The following is a 19796-nucleotide window of genomic DNA, read 5'->3' as shown; positions in this document are numbered from 1 at the left end:
GCGGACTCCCGGGTCCTGTGGCGGGAGCGGAGCGAGGGAGAGGGGCCCCGGCCAGGGACAGCAGTGGCGGGCCCGGGACGGAGGGGCACTGGGTCCACACCGAGAGAGGAGGCCGGGCCGGGGAAGGATGAGGCAGAGGGGAGGGAGGAGGCCGGGAAGGTCGGGAGGAGGAGGAGACCGAGGGGAGAGAGGAGGCTGGCGAGGGAGGAGGCCGGGGAGGGGCCCTCGGGAGACGCGGCTGCCTGCACGCGGGCGCCCAGGGCACAGGTCCCGCCGGGCCGCCTTGGGCGTTGCTGGCTGAGGCCCAGGGCAGCAGATGCCAAGCGTCAGGAAAAGCAGGGAGCCGAAGGCTGCCGGTGGGCGCTTCACATTTTGCTCCAAGGCGAAGGTGTGTGGATTCTCCGCAGCCCGTCGGTCAGGTAGACAGCTTCGGAATTACCTTCATTTTTAGATGAGGAAATCAAGGCCGCAGAGAAGGGACTTACCCAAGCTTAAGCTTTGTGTGGGCCTTGGAGCTAGGCTGAAGGAGAAAGTGGAGTCTCTGTGGGGCAAGTGCCTTCAACTTTCAGGGATTCAAATGACCTCACTTGTAGTGCGGGGCGCCCGGACCACCCCTCAGGAATTAGGATCAGAGCAAGAATCACTAACTAAGCAAGCACCCCGCCTGGGAGGGAGTGTCCAGGACTGGTGTGGGCCCCTGTCTGTACCAGAGCGGAGGCCCCGGGCACGATGGGATTAATTTCCATGGGTGCAGAGAGGGGAGCCGTGTACGGAGTCATTCTAGGCTTAGGGGAGACAGAGCATTTAGCCCTCCCCAAACCTCTGTGCCTTCCTTTTCTTCCTGGATTCCTACCTGGGGGTGGAGGTGGAGGCGGGGGTACCGCTGCCTTTTTCAAAGCGTGTCTAGCCCAGCAGTGAGCCCTCCTGGGCGTCTTGGCGCCCCAGTTGCTTCCTCGACGTATTGGGGTTTCTCTGGGAGAAGGGTCTTGCCTGCAGTACCCTGGGCCTCTTGAAGAGGCCTCTGGCTGCGCTGCCTGATTCAGGGACCCAGGGCCACGACTCGCCGAGAGGAGCTCCGGCGGCGTGCGGCTGGGTTGCCTGAGGGGCTGGGGGCTGCCTGGTGGACTAGCACACATGCTGGCTCCATGCTTGTCACTGTGGTGGACGCTCAGAGCTCTACAGGGCCAGCTGCCTGCCCCTGCCCCAAGTCCCCCGGGCTCGAATTGGGATGGAGGAGGCTTTAGGAGGTCCTTCCCCCTCCTGATGTTGGAGCTGGATTTCCTCCCTGTTGGCTGGGGCCATCCCTCGTGTCTCTTGATTGGCCTGTCCTGGCCTCATCCCTCACCTGCTTGGGATGCACCTGGACTCCGCTTTGCCCCAAGGGTTGCCTGGGCTGGCACCTAGCAAGGGGGCTCCTCCTGTATGACTGTACTTTGGGGTCTGTGTTCTAGGGATTCTTGAACCTCTGGTCTGAATGACCAGCCGATTGATACAGCTCTCCACTGCATGCAGCTTAGGAACCTCTGTCTCAGGTGACCCCACAGACCCCCTTGCTCTTCCCCGAGCGCGTCCTAACCCTAGCACTTGTGACACACCTACCCATTGGCCAAAATGAGAACTGGGTGGCAGTTCCAGGCCCTTCTTCCATGCCGAGGCTCTCCTGGCACTGGTGCACGCACACCTAAGTGAGGCCTTTTCAATCAGACTTGCTCGGCCAGGAGCTCGGAGCCTTCCATGTCACATCCTGTGCTGGGACCCCTGTGCCAGAGGCTCAGTAGCTGTTCACCTGTTCAGCCCACTGCACTTACTGAGTGCTTCCTGTGAGTCAGGAACTGGCCAAGTTCTTAGGATGCAGCAGGGAAACAAACAGTAACTGGCATGTCAAGAATTAAAACAAGGTGATGAGATAAGAGAATGACAAGGTAACCACAGAAGATCTCTGAGGAGGTTGCACTTAAGATGTGACCCTAGTCCCAAGAAGGAGCATGCTGTCCTAAGATCCGGTGGAAGGACTTTCCAGACAGAAGGAGCAGCTGATGAACGCGGGGGTGATGATGAAGCTGGTAGCACCAAATAAATGTGCTAGACCAGGGGTTGGCCAGCTTTTACGGTGAAGGGCTAGGAAGTAAACATTTTAGGCTTTGCTGACCATGTGGCTTTCTGTTTGTTTGTTTGTTTGAGAGGGAGTCTCACTCTGTTGCCCAGACTGGAGTGCGGTGGCACGATCTCCACTCACTGCAACCTCTGCCTCCCGCGTTCAAATGATTCTCCTGCCTCAGCCTCCCCAGTAGCTGGGATTACAGGCACATGCTACCATGCCAGCTAATTTTTATATCTTTTTTTTTTTTTTTTGAGACAGAGTCTTGCTCTGTCGCCAGGCTGCAGTGCAGTGGTGCGATCTCAGCTCACTGCAACCTCCGTCTCCCGAATTCAAGCGATTCTTCTGCCTCAGTCTCCCAAGTAGCTGGGACTACAGGCACATGCCACCACAGCCAGTAATTTTTGTACTTTTAGTAGAGATGGGGTTTCACCATGTTGGCCAGAATTGTCTCAAACTCCTGACCTCATTATCCTCCTGCCTCAGCCTCCCAAAGTGCGGGGATTACAGGCATGAGCCACTGCGCCCAGCCCATACATTGATTTTTTACATCAAACTTTATTGAGGTGTAACTTACAGTAAGATGCACCTATTTTAATGGGTTTTCTGTGATGGGTTTTGTTTAATGGGTTTTGTCTGATGGGTTTTTCTTTGATGGAGTCTCACGCTGTGTCGCCCAGGCTGGAGTGCAGTGGCACCATCTCGGCTCACTGCAAGCTCTGCCTCCCGGGTTCATGCCATTCTCCTGCCTCAGCCTACCAAGTAGCTGGGACTACAGGCACCCACCACCACACCCGGCTTTTTTTTTTTTTTTTTGAGACAGAGTCTGGCTCTGTCCCCCAGGCTGGAGTGCAGTGGCACCATCTCGGCTCACTGCAAGCTCCGCCTCCCAGGTTCATGCCATTCTCCTGCCTCAGCCTCCCTAGTAGCTGGGACTACAGGCGCCCGCCATCATGCCCTGCTAATTTTTTTGTATTTTTAGTAGAGACGGGGTTTCATCATGTTAGCCAGGATGGTCTCGATCTCCTGACCTCGTGATCCGCCCGCCTCGGCCTCCCAAAGTGCTGGGATTACAGGCGTGACCACTGCGCCCGGCCTGTTTGATGGGTTTTGTAAACACCGTCAATATAAAACATTTCCGTTGCCCCCAAAAGTTCTCTCGTGCTCCTCTGTGGTAAGCCCTTCCTCATACCCAGCCCGGGCAATAGTGATCTGCTTTCTATTACTGTAGGTTTGGCGTCTCTTTTTAAGAATTTCACATCGGCTGGGTGTGGGGGCTCATGCCTGCAATCCCAACACTTAGGGAGGCTGACGCGGGTGGATCACCTGAGGTTGGGAGTTCGAGACCAGCCTGACCACCATGGAGAAACCCTGTCTCTACTAAAAATACAAAAAGTTAGCCGGACGTGGTGGCGCATGCCTGTAATTCCAGCTACTCGGGAGGCTGAGGTAGGAGAATCCCTTGGACGTGGGAGGTGGAGGTTGTGGCGAGCTGAGATCGCACCATTGCACTCTAGCCTGGGCAAAAAGAGCGAAACTCCGTCTCAAAAAATAAAATAATTTCACATCAATGGAATTACATGGAATGAATACTTTTGTGTGTGATTTATTTTGCCAGACGACAATGTTTTGGAGATTCAAGTGGTTGTGTGTATCTGTAGTTGATTCCCTTTTTCTTTCTTTTTTTTGTTTGTTTTGTTTTTTTTGAGACAGAGTCTTGCTCTGTTGCCCAGGCTGGAGTGCAGTGGCACGATCTCGGCTCACTGCAAGCTCCGCCTGCCAGGTTCAAGCAATTCTCCTGCCTCAGCCTTCTGAGTAGCTGGGACTACAGGTGCCTGCCACCATGCCCTGCTAATTTTTTGTATTTTTAGTAGAGATAGGGTTTCACCATGCTGGCCAGGCTTGTCTCGAACTCCTGACCTCGTGATCCGCCCACCTTGGCCTCCCAAAGTGCTGGGATTACTGGTGTGAGCCACTGTGCCCGGCCGCTGCTTCGTTGTTTTTTTGTTTTTTTTTTTGAGATGGAGTCTCGCCAAGTGCAGTGGTGTCATCTCGGCTCATTGCAGCCTTGGCCTCCCCGGTTCAAGCGATTCTCCTGCCCCAGCCTCCCAAGTAGCTGGGACTATAGGCATGTACCACCACACCCAGCTAATTTTTGTATTTTTAGTAGAGACGGGGTTTCTCCATGTTGGCCAGGCTGGTCTCAAACTCCTGACCTGAAGTGATCCGCCTGCCTCGGCCTCCCAAAGTGCTGAGATTACAGGCATGAGCCACCGCTCCTGGCCAGTTTATAGTTTTCTTATCTTTTATTTTATTTTTATTTACTTATTTTTTAGATGGAGTCTTGCTCTATCGTGTAGGGTCCAGCCCCACAGGGTCGGTGGGTCTCTCCCTGTGTGCGGCGATGAGAGAGTGTAGAAATAAAGACACAAGACAAAGAGATAAAAGAAAAGGCAGCTGGGCCCAGGGGACCACTACCACCAATGCGCGGAGACCGGTAGTGGCCCCGAATGTCTGGCTGTGCTGTTATTTATTGGATACAAAGCAAAAGGGGCAGGGTAAAGAATGTGAGTCTTCTCCAATGATAGGTAAGGTCACGTGGGTCACGTGTCTACTGGACAGGGGGCCCTTACCTGCCTGGCAGCCGAGGCAGAGAGAGAGAGAAGACAAAGAGAAAGACAGCTTACGCCATTATTTCTACATTATCAGAGACTTTTAGTACTTTCACTAATTTTCTACTGCTATCTAGAAGGCAGAGCCAGGTGTACAGGATGGAACATGAAGGTGGACTAGGAGCGTGACCACTGAAGCACAGCATCACAGGGAGATGGTTAGGCCTCCGGATAACTGAGGGAAAGCCTGACCGGTGTCAGACCCTCCACAAGAGGTGGAGGAGCAGAGTCTTCTCTAAACTCCCCCGGGGAAAAGGAGACTCCCTTTCCCGGTCTGCTAAGTAGTGGGTGTTGTTCCTTGACACCTTTTGCTACCGCTAGACCACGGTCCGCCTGGCAATGGGCATCTTCCCAGATGCTGGCGTCACCGCTAGACCAAGGAGCCCTCTGATGGCCCTGTCCAGGCATAACAGAAGGCTCGCACTCCTGTCTTCTGGTCACACCTATGTCCCCTCAGCTCCTATCTCTGTATGGCCTGGTTTTTCCTAGGGTATGATTATAGAGCAGGGATTATTATAATATTGGGATAAAGAGTAATTACTACCAACTAATGATTAATGATATATATAATCATATCTAAGATCTATATCTGGTATGACTATTCTTGTTTTATATTTTATTATACTGGAACAGCTCGTGTCCTTGGTCTCTTGCCTCGGCGCCTGGGTGGCTTGCTGCCCACACTATCGCCCAGGCTGGAGTGCAGTGGCACAATCTCGGCTCACTGCAACCTCCACCTCCTGGGTTCAAGCAATTCTCCCTGCCTCAACCTCCCAAGTAGCTGGGACTACAGGCACATGCCAGCATGCCCGGCTGATTTTTGTAATTTTAGTAGAGATGGGTTTCACCATGTTAGCCAGGATGGTCTTGAGCTCCTGACCTCATGATCCACCCGCCTCAACCTCCCAAAGTGCTGGGATTACAGGCGTGAGCCACCGTACCCAGCCTACTTTTTTGTATTTTTAGTAGAGATGGGGTTTTGCCATTTTGGCCAGGCTGGTCTTGACCTCAGGTGATCTGCCCTCCTTAACTCCCAAAGTGCTGGAATTACAGGTGTGAGCCACCGCGCCCAGCCCAATTTTCATTTCTTTTGCGTATGTATCCAGAAGTAGGATATGCCTTCATTTTTACGTTGTGTGGCTGACGGAGTTACATTCTGTTCTGTAACCATAGTTCACATGTCAGTCTTTCTATCTAGAGCCAGGCAGTGTGTGTAAAGTAGGTTTCCTCATCTGTGGGTCCAGTGTCCCAATTCCTGCCTCCTACAAATGATGTCCTTGGCTGGCTTCAAGTTCAAAGGCTTTCCTCCTGTTTCATGCATCATTAGTCTCCTTCATCACGTGAAGTTTTTGAACTTTGTCATCCTATGTGTTGTGTCCTGTTTTCTTTATTTCTTTTTATTTATTCATTTATTTTTGAGATAAAGTCTTGCTCTGTTGCCCAGGCTGGAGTGCAGTGGCACCATCTTGGCTCACTGCAACCTCTGCCTCCTGGATTCAAGTGATTCTCGTGCCTTAGCTTCCTGAGTAGCTGAGATTACAGGTGCACACCGCCATGACCAGCTTTTGTATTTTTAGTAGAAATGGGGTTTTACCCTATTGGTCAGGCTGGTCTTGAACTCTTGACCTCAGGTGATCCACCTGCCTTGGCCTCCCAAAGTGCTGGGATTACAGGCATGAGCCACTGTGCCCGGCCTTTTTTTTTTTTTTTTTTTTTTTTTTTTTAAGACAGAGTCTTGCTTTGTTGCCCAGCAGTGGTGTGATTAGAGATCACTGCAGCCTCAAACTCCTGGGTTCAAGCCATCCTCCTGCTTTGGCCTCCCAAATGTTGGGATTATAGGTGTGAGCCACCATGCCCAGCCCTTCCCTGTTTTCTTTTTCCTTGGCCACCTTCCCCTGCTCATCTCTCTGCTCTGACAGCTCCCACCATCCTTCCTTCCAACTCCTAGGAATGTGCTGGCTGACTGTGAGCTCTCTTTCTTGGAAATGCCTTCCCAGCTCCTGTCCCAGGCTCACAGGCATCTCAGTGGCTTACTGTGGCACCTGCGCCCTAGGTTGGTTGTCTAGACCCCACACCTCTCTTGTCCTAAGGCTGGGGACCTTCAGGGTCCCAGTGCTGCCTCCTTCCACACTCCCAGGCCCTGTGCCACTGGCACACCTGTCCACAGGTCCCCTTCCCACAGCCCCACCTAGACCGAAAGGTCTGTATCTCTGTGAGGGAGTGAATACCGAGTCAGAGCAAACCCTGGGTTACAGCGCTGACCCCTCCGAAGCTCACTTTTGTTATTTTGGTTTCCTCACCGTTGTACTTGACAGACCTTAGTTGCCACATCTACTCCGTGGGGGTTATGGCCCATTAGAGCTATGAAGCTGAATGAGGCAGTTCATAGGGAAGGGTGCTTGTGGCCCTGGCTTCTAGAAAGGTGTGATTTGCAGGGGCTGCTGGAAGCCCTCCCTGCCCTCTCTTCCCTTTCTTTTGGTCTAGGGCTGGCTTTTATCTTCAGTTCTCATTGAGTCTCTTTTCAAATGCAGATGCCTCAGGCTGCCAGCTTCTTTCATTTAGGCATCTGGGCCTTTGACACCTTGCTGTGAGTTAGTTTATTCGATTTATTTTGGAGCCAGCTGGCAAGGGGAAAGGAAATTGAAGAGGGAGATGCAGTGCTTCCCCTGATTTCTGGGGAGAGGCCTCCCCGATTCTCCAGCCCCTGACAGACATTGCGTGAGAGCTCATGGTTAGCGGGCCAGTCCCTGGTGTGGTCCACACGTATCTCCTGTCCCGGGCTGGAAGCATGATGTGTGCAAATGTCCAAATCACGGGGTCTTCCCTCCCTCACAGGGCTTTAGCCAGGCAGCTGTTACTGAGGTAAATAATGATTTGTGTTTGTAGATCAAAAATAGTGGAATAGTTTCAATTTCATGTGGTTCTGCTGCTAAGTGTTATGCAGGGGGAGTCTGAGGAGCACTGAGATCACTGGGAAAGAGGCCGGGCGCATGGCTCACGCCTGTCATCCCAGCACTTCGGGAGGCTGAGACAGAATGAAGAATCTCATGCCAGGGGCCAGAAAGGAGGCTGAGACCAGAGTGTGAGTAGGAGTCAGCCCCCTGAGAGGTGGGACCAGAGAGGAGGCTCCTTAGGAAGCCATAGTGAGGGGGACATGTGGGACAGGCTCAAGGATTGACAAAAGAACCAGTAAAAAAAAATAGAATCTCAAAAAAAAAAAAAAAAAAAAAAGGCCAGGCGCAGTGGCTCATGCCTGTAATTCTAGCACTTTGGGAGGCCAAGGTGGGTGATCACTTGAGGTCAGGAGTTCAAGAATAGCCTGGCCAACATGGTGAAACTGTGTCTCTACTAAAAATACAAAAAATTAGCCAGGCGTGGTGGCACGCATCTGTAATCCCAGCTACTCAGGAGGCTGAGGCAGGAGAATCCCGGGACCTCGGGAGGCAGAGGTCGCAGCGAGCCGAGATCGCGCCACTGCACCCCAGCCTGGGTGACGGAGCAAGACTCCATGTCAAAAAAGAAGGACAAAAAAAGTAGAGTCTCAAACAGGCCCACGTATGTATGGGAACCTAATTCATTACCAAGGTGGTACTGCAAACACTCTGGAGAGAAGCAGCTTTGAAATGAGTGGCGCTGAAGGCCAGGCACGGGGGGCTCATGCCTGGAATCCCAGCTGCTCAGGAGGCTGAGGCATGAAAATTGCGTGATGCTGGGAGGTGGAGGTTCCAGTGAGCCAAGATCGTGCCCCTGCACTTCAGCCTGGGTGACAAAGCAGGATTCTGTCTCAGAGTACTGAGACAATTGAATATCAATTTGGAAAAAATATGAAATCAGAGCCTGTATTAGTTAAGTATTGCTGTGTAACAAATTATTCCCAAATGTAGTGATTCAAAACAACATTTATTGCTGGACATGGTGGCTCACACCTGTAATCCCAACACTTTGGGAGGCTGAGGCAGGAGGATCATTTGAGCCCAGGACTTTGAGACCAGGCTGGGCAACATAGGGAGACCCCTTTTCTAAAAACAAAAAATGATAATAATTAGCTGGGCATGGTGGTGCAATGCTTGTAGTCCCAGCCACTTGGGAGGCTGAGGCAGGAGAATTGCTTGAGCTTGGGAGGTTGAGGCTGCAGTGAGCGGTGAATGCACCACTACAACCCAGCCTGGGTGACAGGGTGAGACCCTCCATCTCTTTCTGTAATCATCATCATCATCATCATCATCATCCATCATCAACAACATCTGTTATCTCATAGTCATGATAGGTCAGGAAAGTGAGAGCAGCTCAGAGGGTGGCTCTGGCTCATTTACACAGTTAGGGTCACTCGTTAGGTTGCAGCCACTCTTGCTGTCGGCCTGGGCTGTGCCATCTGAAGGCTTGACTAGGGCTGCAGGATCTACTTTCAAGGCTGTTGACTCACATGGCTGCTGGCTGTTCCTCACCACGTGGATCTCCCCATAGGGCTGCTTGAGTGTCCTTATAACATGGCGGCTGGCTTCCTGCAGGGTGAGTGATAAGAGACAGTGGGAAGGAATCTGCAGTGCCTTCATATCCTAATCTTGGGCATCCCACACCTTCACTTCTGCCACACTTGATTCGTTATAAGTGAATTACTAAGTGCAGCCCACACTTTGAGGGGAAGGGGAATTAGGCTTCACCTTCTGAAGGGAGGTGTATCAAAGAGTTTGTGGGTATATTTTTAAACTACCACAGGCCGGGCGTGGTGGCTCACGCTTGTAATCCCAGCACTTTGGGAGGCCGAGGCGGGCGGATCACGAGGTCAGGAGATCGAGACCACGGTGAAACCCCGTCTCTACTAAAAAATACAAAAAATTAGCCGGGCGTGGTGGCGGGCGCCTGTAGTCCCAGCTACTCGGAGAGGCTGAGGCAGGAGAATGGCGTGAACCCGGCAGGCGGAGCTTGCAGTGAGCCCAGATTGCGCCACTGCACTCCACCCCGGGCGACAGAGCGAGACTCTGTCTCAAAAAAAAAAATAAAATAAAATAAACTACCACAGACCTCTACCTCACACCATACACAAACATCAGCTCCAGGTGGCTTACAGACTTAAATATGACACAAACTATCATGCTTTTAGAAGATAATATAAATTATCTTTGGAAAGATGCCTCGCCTCATTAATGCTCAGAGAAATGCAAATCGATACTGTAGGGAGACACCACTACCCATGTTTCAGGTTAGCAAAGGAACACGTTTTCGTCTCCTGCCCCACCCTCTATGCACACGTACACATATAGAGGATTGTGTATGATATGAGTGTAAGAGCTGGGCACAGTGGTGTGCACCTTTAGTCCCAGCCACTCAGGAGGATGAGGCTGGAGAATTGCTTGAGCTCAGGAGTTCCAAGGCTGCTGTGAGCCATCCTTGGGCTGTCCTCGCGCCTCTGCACTCCACCCTGGTTCTTTTTCCTTCTGTCTGCTCTGGTGGGTGTGAGCTGGGCTGTGTGCTGGGGCCCTGGCGTGTACTCTGATGGCTCCTGCACCTTCTTGTGTGCATCAATTGTCATCTTGTTGGGTGGGTGTTTAAGTCTTTGGCCCATTTTCCTATTAATTACGATTTTCTTTTTGCTTTTTGGTGGCTGATTTTTTTTTTTTTTTTTGAGACAGAGTCTCGCTGTCTCGCATTGTCACCCAGGCTGGAGTGCAGTGGCACGATCTCGGCTCACTGCAACCTCCGACTCCCTGGTTCAAGTGATTCTCCTGCCTCAGCCTCCCAAGTAGCTGGGATTACAGGCATGCACCACCACACCCAGCTAATTTTTGTATTTTTAGTAGAGACGAGGTTTCACCATGTTGGCCAGGGTGGTCTCGATCTCTTGACCTCATGATCCACCCACCTCGGCCTCCCAAAGTGCTGGGATGACAAGCATGAGCCACCATGCCCAGCCTGGTGGCCCTTTTTGTATCCATTGTTGGTTGTGTTGCACATATTATTCCCCATTCTATGGCTTGCTTGTTCATTACTTTTATTTTTAATTTTTTTATGTTGAGATAATTGAAGATTCATATACAGTCATAAGAAATGATTCAGGCCGGGCGTGGTGGCTCATGCCTGTAATCCCAGCACTTTGGGAAGCTGAGGCAGGAGGATCACATGAGGTTGGGAGTTTGAGACCAGCCTGGCCAGCATGGTGAAACCCCGCCTCTACTAAAAATACCAAAATTAGCCGGGCGTGGTGGCGGGCACCTGTAATCCCAGCTACTCGGGAGGCTGAGGCATTAGAATGGCATGAACCCAGGAGGTAGAGCTTGCAGTGAGCCGCGATCGCGCCATTGCACTGCAGCCTGGGTGACAGAGCGAGACTCCTTCTCAGAAAAACAACAACACAACAATAGATAAAGAAGAATAAATTAAAAAAGAAAGAGATGGCTCAGAGATCCCTTGTAGACTTCCCAGATACCCATGTGGTAACATCGCACCTGTCAATACAGCAGCCCAAGGGGATGTTGACATCAATGTGCTCCATTGACCTTATTCAGATTTCACAGCTTTCCATGTGTCCACCTGTGTGTGTATGTGGTTTAGTTCTGCGCATCTGTCACTGTAGGGTTTGTGTGAGCCCATGGTCAAGATGAAGCACAGCCACCATAGGGACCTCTTGAGCTGCCCTCTTAGAGCCACAGCCACCTCCCTTTCCCACCCTTAACCCCTGAGAGCTGCTGGTATGTTCTCCATCTGTATGGTTTCACCATTACAAGAATGTTCCATAAATGGAGTGCTGTAGGGTGTGGGCATTGAGGTCGGCGTGATGTCCTGAGATCCATCCAGTTGTGTGCACCACTAGTGTGTTACTCTGACTGGAGGAACCTTCCATGGTATGGATGGACGGACCACCATGTTTTTAACCATTCACCTGTTACGGGACATTCGGTTTTTTCCCCCAGTTTTTTGCTATTATGAATAAAGTTGCCATGAACATTTATGTAGTTTTTTGTGTGACTTAATTTTTTTTTTTTTTTTTTTGAGACAGAGCCTCACGCTGTCGCCAGGTTGGAGTGCAGTGGTATGATCGCACGCCACCACACCTGGCTACTTTTTGTGTTTTTAGTACAGATGGAGTTTTGCCATGTTGGCCAGGCTGGTCTTGAACTCCTGACCTCACGTGATCCCGCCTGCCCCAGCCTCCGAAAGTGCTGGGATTACAGGCGGGAGCCACCACGCCCGACTTACATTTTCATTTCTCTGGGATAAAGGCCCGTGAATGCAGCTGCTGGGTGGTATGGGAGTTGCATGTTGAACTGTTTTGGTTTAAGAAACGTCCACACCGGTCTCCAGAGTGGCGGCTGTTTTACTTCACAGGTTTTCATCAGCTCCTTGTGAGACTCTTTGTCCTCACATCCCTGCCGTTTGGATTCGCGGGCAGCGGTGTCTCGCTGTGGCTCTAATTTGCATTTTCCGAAGGGCAGGTGATGCTGGGCATCTTGTCAGGGACGCATTTGCCATCTGTGGATCCTCTCAGTGAGGTGTGTCTTTGCATCCTCTGCCTATTTTCTAATTGGATCGTTTCATTTTTACTGCTGATTTTTTGAGACTCGTGTATTCTTGACAGCAGTCCTTTGTTCTGTGTGTGGTCTGTGGATATTTACTCACTCAGTAGCTGTCTTTTCACCCTCCTCGCAGGGTTTTTAGCAAGGCAAACGTTTTCCATCTTGTCAAGGTCCAGTTTTTCCGTTTTTCGTTTTATAGACTGTGCTTTTGCTTTTGGTGTCGCCACTCTGTAGAAGTGCTATTATTTCACCTTTACATTAGATTTGCATTTCACCTGGGGTGGGGGTCAAGATTCTTTTCTTTTCTTCTTCTTTTTTTTTGATTATTTTCTGTCACCCAGTCTGGAGTGCAGTGGTGCGATCTCGGCTCACTGCAACCTCCGCCTCCCAGGTTCAAGCGATTCTCCTACCTCAGCCTTCAGAGTAGCTGAGACTACAGGTGTGTGGCACCACAACTGGCTAATTTTTTGTATTTCTAGTATAGATGGGGTTTCACCCTGTTGGTCTCAGACTCCTGATCTCGAGCAATCCTTCCCCCTCAGCCTCCCAAAGTGCTGGGATTACAGGTGTAAGTCACTGCACCCGGCCCCAGCAGCATTTATTGAAGGCTTTTCCACTCCCAGCAGTGTCATAAATTGCATGTCTACACATGTGTAGGTTTATTTCTGTTGTGTTTTTGTTTTTGTTTTTTCTGAGACTGAGTCTTGCTCTGTCGCCCAGGCTGGAGTGCAGTGTTGATTTCGGCTCACTGCAGCCTCCACCTCCCAGGCTCAAGCCATCTTCCCACCTCAGCCTCCTGAGTAGCCGGAACTACAGGGGCGCACCACCATGCCTGGCTAATTTTTTAATTTTTTGTAGAGATGGGGGTCTCCCTGTTTTCCTAGGCTGGCCTTGAACCCCTAGGCTTAAGTGATCCTCCTGCCTCGGCCTCCCAAATTGCTGGGATTGTTGGTGTTAGCTGCCTCATCTGGCAATTTTCTGGACTCGACTGTATCCCACTGGTTTATTTCTCTATACCTAAGCCAGTAACTTAGATCTTACTTACCAAACTGTATATAATAAGTCTTGACATCTAATAGTGTAAGTGCTTCAAATTTGTTCTCTTGCAGGCTTATCCCTATTGTTCTTGGCCTTTTGTGTTTCCATATAAGTGGATAATTAGCTTGTGAGTCTCACACTGTTGGGGTTTTCATTGGGACTACGTCGAATCTTGGATGAATCTGGGGAGAAATGACATCTTTTCAGTTCTGGGTTTTGCGACACATAACTTGATGTCTCCTCCCATATCTTTCCATAAAGATACGGTTGTGGTTTTCTGTGTACATCTTTTGTTAGGCTTATTCCGAGGCATTGAGGCTTTTGGGTGCTATTCTGTTGTTCAGTTCCCCTGACAGCCTCTGTCTTTCCAGGGAATTTGCTTTGTCTGGGAGGGCAGGAGAGAAAAGGCAAGGGAAGCAGATTTCTGCAAGCGTCAGAGCCCTTGAGGGAGTGGCTCTGCTATGTTCAGAGTCACTGGGGCTGTGGGAGCAGGAGGGCATGGGGCAAGGTGAGGGCATGGCAGCGAGGGAGGCACTGGAGTGTTGGAGTCAGGGCTTGCAGGAGTGAGCCAGGCAGAGAGGAGGCGATGGGCAGAGAGTGGGGTATTGAATGGAGGTGACAGGTGTGGGCTGCAGTTACTGGTGGTGATGGAGCACAGTTGGCCAGAAGATAAGGACACTGGTGTAGAGAAGAGGTCAAGGCTCGGAGGAGATAGGCAGTCTGCAAAGGTTTGTCCACGAGAACATTAGACCACCAGGAATTCGGGCAGTGATGGGCGGGGGTGAAGCCACAGTGAGGGCCGGTGCTGGGTGGTTGGTGCCTGATGATGTGTGCTCCAGCTGGGATGCTCAGGGAGAGGAGGGGAGGGGGACTCCAGGCCTTAGCCAGGAGCACAGGGGTTGGGGAAGGAGGGCCCTCGGTAGGGAAGACATAGTGTCGCTGGGGACAGAGCCATAGGGGAGGGTTTCAGGATGGAGGGTGGAGAGAGCCTGGATCAGAAGCCCCATCCTGGCCTGGTGCAGTGGCTCACCCCTGTAATCCCAGCACTTTGGGAGGCCGAGGCAGGCGGATCACTTGAGGTCAGCAGTTCAAGACCAGCCTTGCCAACATGGTGAAACTCACTCTCTACTAAAAATACAAATAGTAGCCGGGTGTTGTGGCACACACCTATAATCGCAGCTACTCAGGAGGCTGAGGCAGGAGAATCACTTAAACCCAGGAGCCGGAGGTTGCAGTGTTTCATGCCAACGCAGGTGCTTTGGGATGAACTTCTTAGGGTTGGACTGGGAGGGGGGTTGGTCTGGGAGGGGGGTTGGTCTGGGAGGGGGGTTGGTCTGGGAGGGGGGTTGGACTGGGAGGGGGGTTGGACTGGGAGGGGGGTTGGACTGGGAGGGGGGTTGGACTGGGAGGGGGGTTGGTCTGGGAGGGGGGTTGGACTGGGAGGGGGGTTGGTCTGGGAGGGGGGTTGGTCTGGGAGGGGGTGAACTGCACACTGGGCCCTGGAGGACACTCAGACCCTCCCTCCTGCCTCCATCACCACTCACTCGTCCAGCCACCACTTCCCCTAAACTGCTGCTTCCTTGGAGCAGTCTACAGGCCCCGGGGATGCCCTGTGTGTAGGAAACTTACTGCTGGGGCCTCCCTCCCAGAGCCTCATGTGGCTGCAGAGGCCCCTCCAGAGCCTCTTCTTCTGCCCTGGACACCCCCAGGCCTTCCGTGCTGACCGCAGTAGACGTGGTGTGATGTGCTGATGTGCATCCTGCAACTCGGCTCCAGTCCCCAGATGTAGGCTGCTTAAGGGCAGGGCCTGCCCCCACTGTCCCTCCCCAGGGCACAGCCAGACAAGTGCAAATGGAACCTCTCCAGCAGCCACCAACCTGCTTTATGGCTGGTGCTGTCCTTGTCACGTTTCGGGAGGTCTCTGGACATTTGGCTTCTTTTCAGAGTGGATCACGTGAGCCACGGCCCACGGGCCACAGGGAGCCTTGGCCTGAGCTTGTCCCCTCCTTGGCCGCACTGAGCTGTGCCTGCCTTGCCAGCATCTGCCTGGCTCCCTCGGTCCTTCACAAAGACTGATGACGGCCCCTCTTCCAGGTGCTGGCACACGGGTGAGGAGTCGTAGAAGAGAGGTTTGCAGATTGTGCTCTCAGCAAGCCTGTCATCTAGTGGAAGACACTGGCTGGGACACAGAGCCCACGTGTGGACGCCGCTGTGGGTTGGTGGCAGGGGTCGAGAAGGTGCCATCAGGCACATGAACGGTGGAGTCTTCACAGGTGAGCTGCTGGGGCCGGGCGCGATGGCTCATACCTGTAATCCCAGCACTTTGGGAGGCCAAGGCAGGTGGATCACGAGGTCAGGAGATCCAGACCAGCCTGGCCAACATGGCGAAACCCCGTATCTACTAAAAATACAAAAATTAGCCCGTGTGGTGATGGGCGCCTGTAATCCCAGCTACTTGGGAGACTTAGGCAGGAGAATCGCTTGAACCTGGGAGGTAGAGGTTGCAGTGAGCCAAGATCGTGCCACTGCACTCCAGCCTGGGTGACAGAGCGAGACCCTGTCTCAAAAAAAAAAAAAAAAAAAAAAAAAGAAAGTGACCTGCTGTCTGCCCAGCCAAGGGCTGGGGAGAGACCAGCAGTCTGGCTGGAGAAGCCTCCCATCCAGCCTTCCAGATGAACGGTGAACAGTCACTCTGGCGGGACATCCAGCACTGGGGTTGGTTACAGCTGAGGTGAGGCATGTCTCCAGAGCCTGCACCTTCAGAAGGTCAGCAGTCCTTCTGAGAGTCCAGCACTGCAGCCACTGATCCCCAGACAGCCTCTCTGCCCAAGCAAATAAGTCTGGCCAGGCATGGTGACGCATGCCTGTGATCACAACACTGGGAGGCTGAGGCAGGAGGATCGCGTTAGCCCAGGAGTTTGAGACCAGTCTGGGCAACATAGGGAGACCCCAACTCCACACACAAAAAAGACAATAACAAATTAGTCGGGTGTGGTGGCGTGCACCTGTAGTCCCAGCTACTGGGGAGGCTGAGGTGGGAGGATTGCTGGACCCCAGGAAGTTGAGGCTGCAGTGAGTTGTGACTGCAGCACTGCACTCCAGCCTGGAGACAGAGCAAGACCCTGCCTCAGAAACAAACAAAATAGAATCAAACAAACCAGTCTGTGTGTATGTAACACCTTTAGCCAGGCTCTGGCAGCCTCTGCACCCACGGGCAAGATACCATAGCCATTCTGCCATGGACATTGAGACCCACCTCACCTTGTTAACAGGTGTATATATATATAGATGTTATTCTGCCATGGACATTGAGACCCACCTCACCTTGTTAACAGGTGTATATATATATAGATGTTATTCTGCAGAATGGACATTGAGACCCACCTCACCTTGTTAACAGGTGTATATATATATAGATGTTATTCTGCAGAATGGACATTGAGACCCACCTCACCTTGTTAACAGGTGTATATATGTACAGATGTTATTCTGCCATGGACATTGAGACCCACCTCACCTTGTTAACAGGTGTATATATGTACAGATGTTATTCTGCCATGGACATTGAGACCCACCTCACCTTGTTAACAGGTGTATATATGTACAGATGTTATTCTGCAGAATGGACATTGAGACCCACCTCACCTTGTTAACAGGTGTATATATATATAGATGTTATTCTGCAGAATGGACATTGAGACCCACCTCACCTTGTTAACAGGTGTATATATATATAGATGTTATTCTACAGAATGGACATTGAGACCCACCTCACCTTGTTAACAGGTGTATATATATATAGATGTTATTCTGCCATGGACATTGAGACCCACCTCACCTTGTTAACAGGTGTATATATGTACAGATGTTATTCTGCCATGGACATTGAGACCCACCTCACCTTGTTAACAGGTGTATATATGTACAGATGTTATTCTGCAGAATGGACATTGAGACCCACCTCACCTTGTTAACAGGTGTATATATATATAGATGTTATTCTGCAGAATGGACATTGAGACCCACCTCACCTTGTTAACAGGTGTATATATGTACAGATGTTATTCTGCCATGGACATTGAGACCCACCTCACCTTGTTAACAGGTGTATATATGTACAGATGTTATTCTGCAGAATGGACATTGAGACCCACCTCACCTTGTTAACAGGTGTATATATATATAGATGTTATTCTGCAGAATGGACATTGAGACCCACCTCACCTTGTTAACAGGTGTATATATGTACAGATGTTATTCTGCCATGGACATTGAGACCCACCTCACCTTGTTAACAGGTGTATATATGTACAGATGTTATTCTGCCATGGACATTGAGACCCACCTCACCTTGTTAACAGGTGTATATGTATAGATGTTATTTTGCCATGGACATTGAGACCCACCTCACCTTGTTAACAGGTGTATATATATATAGATGTTATTCTGCAGAATGGACATTGAGACCCACCTCACCTTGTTAACAGGTGTATATATATATAGATGTTATTCTACAGAATGGACATTGAGACCCACCTCACCTTGTTAACAGGTGTATATATATATAGATGTTATTCTGCCATGGACATTGAGACCCACCTCACCTTGTTAACAGGTGTATATGTACAGATGTTATTCTGCAGAATGGACATTGAGACCCACCTCACCTTGTTAACAGGTGTATATGTATAGATGTTATTCTACAGAATGGCTACACAGTTATTTTTCCCAGAATGATGGGCATCTAGGTATTTCCCATTTTTTGCTCTGTATCTCATAGATATTGCTACAAATAAAATCAAATCTGGTCAGTGTGGTGGCTCATACCTATAATCCCAGCACTTTGGGAGGCTGAGGCATAAGGATTGCTTAAGACCAGGAATTCCAGACACCAGCCTGGGCAACATAGGGAAACACTGTCTCTACAAAACAAATTAAAAAATTAGCTGGGTGCCGGCCGGGCACGCTGGCTCATGCCTGTGATCCCAGCACTTTGGGAGGCTGACGTGGGCGGATCACGAGGTCAGGAGATCGAGACCATCCTGGCTAACACGGTGAAACCCCATCTCTACTAAAAATACAAAAAATTAGCTGGGTGTGGTGGCGGGCGCCTGTAGTCCCAGCTGCTTGGGAGGCTGAGGCAGGAGAATGGCATGAACCTGGGAGGCAGAGTTTGCAGTGAGCGGAGATTGCACCACTGCACTCCAGCCTGGGTGATGGAGTGAGACTGTTTAAAAAAAAAAAAAAATTAGCCAGGTGTGGTGGTGCCCACCTGTGGTCCCAGCTACGTGGGAGGCCAAGGTGGAAGGACTGCTTGACCTTGGGAGGTCAAGTCTGCAGCGAGCCGTGATTGCACCACTGCACCCCAGCCTGAGCCACAGAGTGAGACCCTCTCTCTTAAAAAACATAATAAAAAATCAACAACGAAACAACCAAGTCTTTTAGTTATAAGTTATAGGAACCAACTCCACCAAGCCTAAGCATAACTGGGCTATTAAAGCCCCCAGAACCAGCCGGAGGGCAGGCAGTGTGGGGGTGCTGGGCCAGCCCCCAGAACCAGCTGTAGGGCAGGCAGTGTGGGGGCACTGGGCAGGCGGTGTGGGGGCGCTGGGCAGGCGGTGTGGGGGCGCTGGGCCGGCCCGTCGCTGCCGGGGCTCCTGTGCTGACTGTCCAGATGCCGCCCACTGCACTGTGGCACTTGGGCTTTCATCCTGTGATGTGCGGCCACAGGGCAGGCAGGCTCACTTCTCTCTGCCTCCCCAGTGCCGTCAGTCCCTCTAGCTGACCTGCTCTGGGGGTTTTAGTAGGGTAGGGTCCTAGAAATGGGGCTGTCAAAAGATGTACTTTTTTTTTTTTTTTTGAGATGGAGTCTCTCTCTGTCACCCAGGCTGGGGTGTAGTGGTGCGATCTCAGCTCGGTGCAACCTCTGCCTCCTAGATTCAAGTGATTCTCCTGCCTCAGCCTCCCAAGTAGCTGGGACTACAGGCACCCACCACCACATCCAGCCAGTTTTTTGTATTTTTAGTAGAAACGGGGTTTTACCTTGTTAGCAAGGATGGTCTCGATCTCCTGACCTTGTGATCTGCCCGCCTTGGCCTCCCAAAGTGCTGGGATTACAGGCATGAGCCACTGCACCTAGGTGCACATTTTAAGTTTGGAGGTGCACCTTACTGAGGTGCACCTTACACACATCCCTGTGAAAGTGGGAGCCTACAGCAGGTCCCCGGCCTTCCGCCTCGCCTGTAGAAGCAAGTTCCCATCCTCTTTCTGCACCCTCCTCACCATTTCTCTGAGACTCTTCCTTCCCCTGCCCCTTTCCTCTCTTTTCTTTCTCTGAATGGCATGCGGCCTCCACCTGTCCCTTGTCCCTATCTCTGGGTGAATAGAGTGACACCGCCCCTCAGGCTCTGGGCTCTCGTCGCACCATGGACACTGGGAGGTGGGCACTGTGGTGAAGTAGTGACCGGGGCAGCTCTG

General features: G+C 51.4%; 1 protein-coding gene across 5 annotated transcripts in view; it reads left to right on the top strand.

Moving 5' to 3' along the window:
• Positions 1 to 19796, top strand: part of PPP1R16A (protein phosphatase 1 regulatory subunit 16A) — a 29285-nt gene that overhangs the window by 152 nt on the left and 9337 nt on the right. For 3 of the 5 annotated variants that reach the window (XM_030804799.1, XM_030804793.1, XM_030804794.1), the window contains exon 2: positions 15414 to 15592. The gene's annotated coding sequence lies outside the window, so the exon portion shown is untranslated. Of the gene's footprint in view, positions 1 to 217; positions 420 to 15413; positions 15593 to 19796 lie in introns of those variants that run through there. The other 2 variants (XM_030804796.1, XM_030804797.1) reach the window with 2 other exon arrangements.

Source organism: Nomascus leucogenys, chromosome 23, assembly GCF_006542625.1.
Source record: "Nomascus leucogenys isolate Asia chromosome 23, Asia_NLE_v1, whole genome shotgun sequence".
Lineage (NCBI taxonomy): Eukaryota > Metazoa > Chordata > Mammalia > Primates > Hylobatidae > Nomascus > Nomascus leucogenys.
The sequence above is the reverse complement of the archived record's forward strand: the minus strand, read 5'-3'. Positions and strand labels throughout refer to the sequence as shown.